Raw genomic sequence first — 6,600 nt, forward strand, 5'->3', positions numbered from 1 at the left:
AATGTTTCTGCAGCAGTTAGGTGGCGGTGCTCTGGTTTAATGACGTGCTTGTTCCTCAGTCACGCCATCTCTAGGTGCCTTGTTTTCCCTGCACCCCTTATTCCCTGGCAGGTGCGCCACCCCTCCCCCTCTGGGAACTCCCTTCGTCACGTTGCTTTTCAGCTTCTGTGTTTGTGTCTACAACTGGATTGCGAGCTATTGAAGTTCTTAACAGCAACGGCAACAGCAGCATTAATATAGTGCTTGCTGTGTGCCTGGCACTCTTCTAAGATGTTTACGTGTATCAGCTCATACAGACCTCCCGACACCCCGATACCCCAATCTCTGGCAACTTTCTGAACACCCTGCGGTCATTTTTTTCAATTAAGATTTCTTTTCCCCTGCTTATCCAGGAGGGGTTTTGGAAAAATCTATCTATTATTGCTTTATAATATATCAGTCTCTGAGCAAAAATATTCATAACATTTATATAATAAGGACATATACAATAATAGCAGGGTTGTTTTATTTGGCCTTCTATACCATTAATTTAAATTAGAACATTCTATTTCCATCCACTAGAGTAGAATAGCTATGAATTTTTCCCTTTAAAAAATAAACGAACTCTGTAAGCATTCATACTTTTTAAAATGATCTGTGATTCTTTTGAATATTTAATTCTACAAACCTTTTTGATGACCAGCCTAACGTGGAGAGGCATATCTGGGTTCCAATCGCGGCTGCACACTCTACCGGCTCCGCATCCGTGGGCAAGCTCCTTCATCTTTCAGTGCCTCCGTGTTCTCATTGGTAGAATTCGGATGATACTATGATACTAGTTCTTCTTTCATAGAGTTATCAGAATTAAATCATGTAATGTACATAAGGAGTTTATGACAGAGTGAACCACAAATGTGTTTTATTCATTCTTATCATCATCACTACAACCTGCAGGTTGGCACAATGGACTCAGAAATGAAAAAGATGCATTTGTCCTCAAGGAGTTCAGCAATGCGGTAGCAGAGACAAGCCTGATACACAATTGTCACCGCAATACAGTGTGGTAAGTGAAACTTGCATTGTGTGCAAGGGACAGAGACAGGACAGGGGGAGGGATTATTTCCGTAGGGAGGTTTCCGGGAAGGCTTGCAAGAGGATATGGTAACTAAGTTGAGTTTTGAGGACTGTATTTTTTAGGTAGCCAAAGTAGGGGAGAACATACGTAGCTGGTAGGGGAGAAGAGCCTGTGTAAAAGCAGGGAGACGGGCAGACACATGGCGTTTGGGGAGGAATTACAAGTAGTCGCATTTGGTCACATTGTGAAGCTTTGCGGGGCGGGCAAGGTCAGGTGGTAAAAAAGGAAATTCTGGAGGAAGGCAAGGACCAGACGTGGAAATGTGTGGCAGGCCAAGCTTAAGAGCTTACGTTTAATACTGTCAATAAGGCGTCAGTAAGGAGTTACAAAAAGAAAGGGATGTGATCGATCTGCATTCTAGAAAAGTCTCTTTGGCAGGTGGGTGAAGGATGGATTAGAAAGGTGTGATGGTGGAACCCAGTCAGGAGACAGCAGTCCGGGTGAGAGATAATGTGGCCGCACAGGGTAAAAAGTAGTGGGAATGGAGGGGGGCAAGATGTTTATCTGGTTATCCAAATTCTTTACTACCCGCCGTTTCCTGCCCTTTGCGACAGGTGCTGCTGACACCTGCGGGAGAAGGTGGCCTCGCCTGTTGGATTTGGGGGTGCTGGGTCGCAGAGCTGAGGTGGCCATGCTCTAGCCCAGAGCTGGGTGTTCGGTGGCTTGGCTGGATCTTCCCTGGGCACTGGGGTAAGGCCGGCGACCTCTGACTTCAGTCAGCGCACAACATGGAGTCTTGTAGTCCACATCTTACCTGAATCAGGTACGAGATGGACTGGGAAGGAGTCACCCTGGCCACACCTGGGGCATGTGACTAGTGTGCGCAGAACACGCCTCTCCTGGGGGCTATACTTGGAGTGCTCATGGACCAGGAGGGTGTGAGAATGAACTGGGGCGTGCAGGACCACAATGTGTTTGTGGGTGGCTGCGTGAGGTATGAGCGCCACGGGGGCGAGGTCCTCAGTCACCGTTTCTCAAACCTTGGGGTCAGATGAGAACCCAAAAGTCCCCTAACCCTCCCCCGAGGTTTGACTTCCCTGCATTGTTTAGCCATTCCGTTGGCTGGCTTGACCACCTACCTCTCCATGGTATGGGGGCTGGACTCCCAGGGAGGCTGTGCCTTCCCACATGGGTTTAGCCATGGGGTAGTTGGGAAGGTTGCACCCACAAGGGTCTGGGAGAGTGTAGAAAAGTGGCCCCATGGCGCTATGTGGGCAGTTTCTGTTGTGAGTGGGTGCTGCCCCCCGAGCGGGTAGTGATGGGACCCGGGAAAGAGAGCTGCACTAGTAGTGTGGATGGGGGTCCTGGGAGCATGGGCAGAGGCCAGGTGAGGATGGTGTGAGGTGACGATGATGGCCATCCAGCAAAATCGAAACACCTGCTGCTGGCGTGACTCATCCAGGGTGGAGGAATAATCTGAAAAGTAGTTTTTTAAAAAAGAAACCAATAGTTGTGTGCCCCAGGAAGCTAGGAAAGTAGCTGTTTCCCTCAGAGGACCACGGTAAGCACCAGATGAGATTGTACCTATGAAAGAATAAAGAGCTATAAAAATACAAGAGATGATTTTATTTAGAACCCTTCGACCTATTTCTTCGTGTAAGCATATACAAGGCACTCTAGATGTGGAACAGTGGAATCCTACCAGGTGTGGGATTATGGGATGTTCCCCGTAAGGCAGAGGGTGCCCAGTAATACTGAGATCCAGAGGAACAGCTGTCATCCAGGTCCCTCCTCGCTGGTTAATGGATTATTCAGCCCCATCGCTGCTCTCCTCTGCCTCATCTTTAGTGCTCTTTGCAGCCAAAGATTGTAAACCAAAAAAAAATGAACCTGAAGAGGTGGTAAGACACCAGTTTGGGGATACCTTGGTTAAATTTGGTTGAGAGGGAGGTTGATGTGATTGGAGTAATAATTCCTTCAATTTGTCTTGCCCTCAGCATGAAACGGCATGCTATGCAGAGAGCTCTGGGCTGAGGGGCAGCCAGGAAAGACCTGAGCGTGGATTTATCTGACCCTTCAGTAGAGGGGCTGCCCTGGCCAAGTTCCAACACTTCCCTGAGCCTTAGTTTCTATCACATGAGAAGGGACCTTCAGGGTCATTCATGAACTCGTCTAGAGCTTGTCTACCTGTCACGGGGTTACCCAGCCCCAAGTGACAGGGAACTTGTCATGTCCCCAAATGGCTGAGCCACCCAGTCTCTCTAGACAGCCCTGACTTGGAAAATTCTTTATGTTGAACCGACATCTGTTTCTCTGCAATCTGCGCTCATTGGAACCATACAGAATGAAACGTCTAATGCTGCTTCCACAAATATTTGAGGACTGCTAACACATTTCCTTCCTCCACGTACTCCACAAGGCTTCTTTTCTTCCAACTAAGCATGCACGGTTATTTTAAACAGGGAGGCAGTGTGGGGTAGTGGAAAGAACGTCAGCTTTGAAGCCAGACACATCTGCGCTCAGTTCCCAGTCCCTCCACGGACTAACCGTTAGTGCTGTGAGCTGCTGTCTCTTCTCTGAAAAAGGTGGAAGTAATACTCGTCTAACCAAGTTATTGTGAGGATCAGGGATAAATTGAATAACTCAGGGATAAATTAAGCTGTAGTAGCAGCTTAAAATATGAGGACTTTTACACATTCATTGACATAATTTGCAATGCATTTTAATTGATCTTCTCTGAACGAATTCCTGTGTGTTTATGCGTCTCTTCATGTCTGCTCTGTAGAGCAGAATAAAATACTTATTGTGAGGTCTAACTAGCAGAATAGAGTAGGATTAGTTTACGCCGGGTACCTCTCTAATTACAGTCTACAACCTACAAAGGCTTTTTGGGAAACATATCACATAGAAGCCGCATCAACTGAAACCCTAAGTCTCCTTAACACGTGCTGCTGTTCCACCAAGTTTTTCCCGTCTGGAATTTCTTTAGTTTATCTGAATTGGTAATTATGGCTCCTGAAAGTAGCAGTCCCAGTTCTGTCCTGCTGTCTCCATAAATATCCCCGTGCTTATCAAATTACGGATCTCAAACAGGGGTTAGAAAAATATGATTATTGAGCCCATGGTCCCAGCCCCGCTGATTTCCTACTGCTGTGGTACGTCGGTGAGCTAATTAATGAATACCAAGCTCTCTACCCTGATTTTGGCACTCATTCGAGGTCTTATTGTGTGGGACTGTCTTGGAAATGGAACGTAACCGGAATGTGTGATAAGCTACTAGCTGAGGGAATGCTGCTGCCTGTGAGGTCAGTCAGGTGTGTTGTAGGTCAAGTGTGGCGTCAGTAGCCAACATTTGAAAGGGCAGACTGAGAATGAGTCGGGGGCTGGCATTGGATTTGCGTAGGGTTGTGGGTTTTCTCAAGCGCTCCAAGGGTTTCATACCATTTGAGGAAGCTTCTGTTTGGAAGTAAGTCAGGCACTGTTACAAAATTAATGAGCTCTTTGGCTCCTGAGGCCTTATCCCTAGCATTCTCTCCCTTGACTTTTTCAAAGCAACTTCCTGCCTTTAGCCAAGCTGATCTCCATCTAGTGTGCTTTGCCTTTCTGGGACTCCTAGTTCCGCACTGGTGGTTCTTCTGAACAGGACTGCTTTTCCCTCCAAGTTCTGGGGTCAAAGTCCTTGCCAACCTCCATCTCTCCTTTTCCAAGGAGGATTTTCCTTGCCATTTTGTCGAGGAAGGTTTTTCCTGAGCGTTAGACTTAGAATTCCCATTGCCTCCAAGAGCTTCCCTTGGCCCCCTCCGCCCAGGTCTCCCTCCTGTCGGCCCGCTTGTTCTGTGTGGCTGGACACGTCCCCTCTCTTTCAGAATCAGGTCTTTTGTGAGCGCTCAGTCCATGAAATACAAAATTGCCTTCATCTCGGACACGGGTACTTCTGGCCGGGCCAAGGAAAGTGCAGAATTGTTTGTAGGGTTCATAGTTCCCATTGACAATAAATATGAAAAAATGTAACGCAAACGTTGGTACTATTGTCGTCTTAGTTAAAATTGGAAAGCCTTTACTCTGTTGAAAGGACCGATTCAAATTTTTGTAAAGTAATTCAAGCCTTTAAAGGTGGTGCTTAGTTAAAATAGGTAATCCTCCATTTGTAAAGGGACTAATTTGAATTTTGTTAAGTAACCAGTTAAGGCCGTAAAGGGTTTAAACCCATCTGTGGCTTTTCATTTTCTTTAGGACAAATTCCAAACTCCTTAGGATGAAATACTCTTTCTAGCCTCATTTTTTTTCGGTCAGCGCCCCAGCCCAAAGGACTGGCAGTTTTCCCCAAAGGTTGTGCGGCCGGGCGCCTCCCGTGCTTTGCGAATGCCGTCCCCTCGGGTTGGAATGCTCTTTGTTTCTCTGCTAAATGTCTATTCATCATTCAAGACAACCCTTTCCCTTCCCCCCTGCCCTTAATTACTTCCTCCTCTGTGCGCCCTCAAATTCTTGGACTTATTCATGCAGTATTTATTAGGGGCCTGCTTTGTGGCCGGCACTGTGGCGGGCTCTGGGGATACAAAAGTTGAATGATACTTGGGTTCAGCCTTTGAGGGCCTTACAAGTTTGGGGAGGGGGCCAATCTGTCACAAGATGTGGCCAGGAAATTAAAGGGAAAATTTAAGCCGCATCGGTTCTTGTCTGTCTTCCCCACCGGACGGTCAGCCTCTTGCTCTGGGGCAGGTTCTCATCCATAATTGTATCCCTGCCTCTTCGTGGATTGTAGGTGCTAAAGAAACATTCGTTTCACGACCCCCTTAATTGGACACCAGTAGAAGTGTACCTTGGGTTGAGCCACACGTTTCGATGACATGCTCATAGCTGTGTTTAGATGGTGGCTTCTCCCATGTGTGGTTGGTGTCCCTCGCTCTCTGGTGCACTGTTAGGACGTGGTGAGCTCTGCTGGGCCGGCCTTTGCCATTAGCGCTTGTCCGCGCTCTGGACTGAGGGGCAGTTAGGCGCGAGAGTAGAGAGACCTGCAGCGCCCCTGCTGGAGAGAGCCGGCCCTGCTCGGGCTGCCTGGCTCGCTCGCAGCCTGCGTGCGTTCCTCAGAATTTCAATTTACAGCCAGCAAATGAACACAGACACTGTGATTCTCTACACTTTTATTTTCAAAGGCATAATAGATGCCTTTTAAATGATTATGGATGAAGAAAAAAAATCCTTCCCACTTTTCTGTACCACTGGGGCCCTTGTATGGTGAATTCAATCTTACATAAAGGGGAGCTTTGGTCTCATAACTGTGATGATCATTAATTCTGGAGCAGGACGGGTCTTTTGCTGGGAGTGGGTGCCGCGGGAAGGCTGCGGCTGGGCTCTGGTACAAGGCCCACGTCGCGCTGCTGCAAAGGAAATGTGCCCAGTGGCAGAGTGAGAGACTCAGGCGTTCCGCTAGTCAAGACCTTTTAGCTCCGAAGCAGCCATCCCATTAATCAGGCGACTATCCCGGTGGTACCTTCAGCAAAGCTTGGCGTTCCCTAGCCACTTGTTTGTGCCCTTACCCACAGTTA

This window comes from Desmodus rotundus, chromosome 6 (assembly GCF_022682495.2).
Source record: "Desmodus rotundus isolate HL8 chromosome 6, HLdesRot8A.1, whole genome shotgun sequence".
NCBI classification, from domain to species: Eukaryota; Metazoa; Chordata; class Mammalia; order Chiroptera; family Phyllostomidae; genus Desmodus; species Desmodus rotundus.